Here is a 290-nt window from a genome sequence, read left to right as displayed (position 1 = left end):
TCTCTCTCTCTCTCTCTCTCTCTCTCTCTCTCTCTCTTTCCTTTTTCAAATCAGGGTCTTTCACCAAACATGGAGCTTCCTAATTCAACAACTCTTGTCTAGCGAGCTACAGTGATATTTCTGTCTCTGCCTCCCAAGTACTAGCATTAGAGGCACATACTGTCACACCTGGCTCTTTACACTGGTGTTAGTGATACAAACTCAGGAGCTCATGCTTGAGTTGCAAGCACTTCAAGGAAAGATACAGGGCCACTTTATTAATAATAATCCAGATGTAATTTGTTACTGAC

This window comes from Grammomys surdaster, unplaced genomic scaffold (genome assembly GCF_004785775.1).
Source record: "Grammomys surdaster isolate TR1022 unplaced genomic scaffold, NIH_TR_1.0 126531, whole genome shotgun sequence".
Classification (NCBI taxonomy): Eukaryota; Metazoa; Chordata; class Mammalia; order Rodentia; family Muridae; genus Grammomys; species Grammomys surdaster.
Note: the sequence above shows the minus strand (reverse complement) of the source record.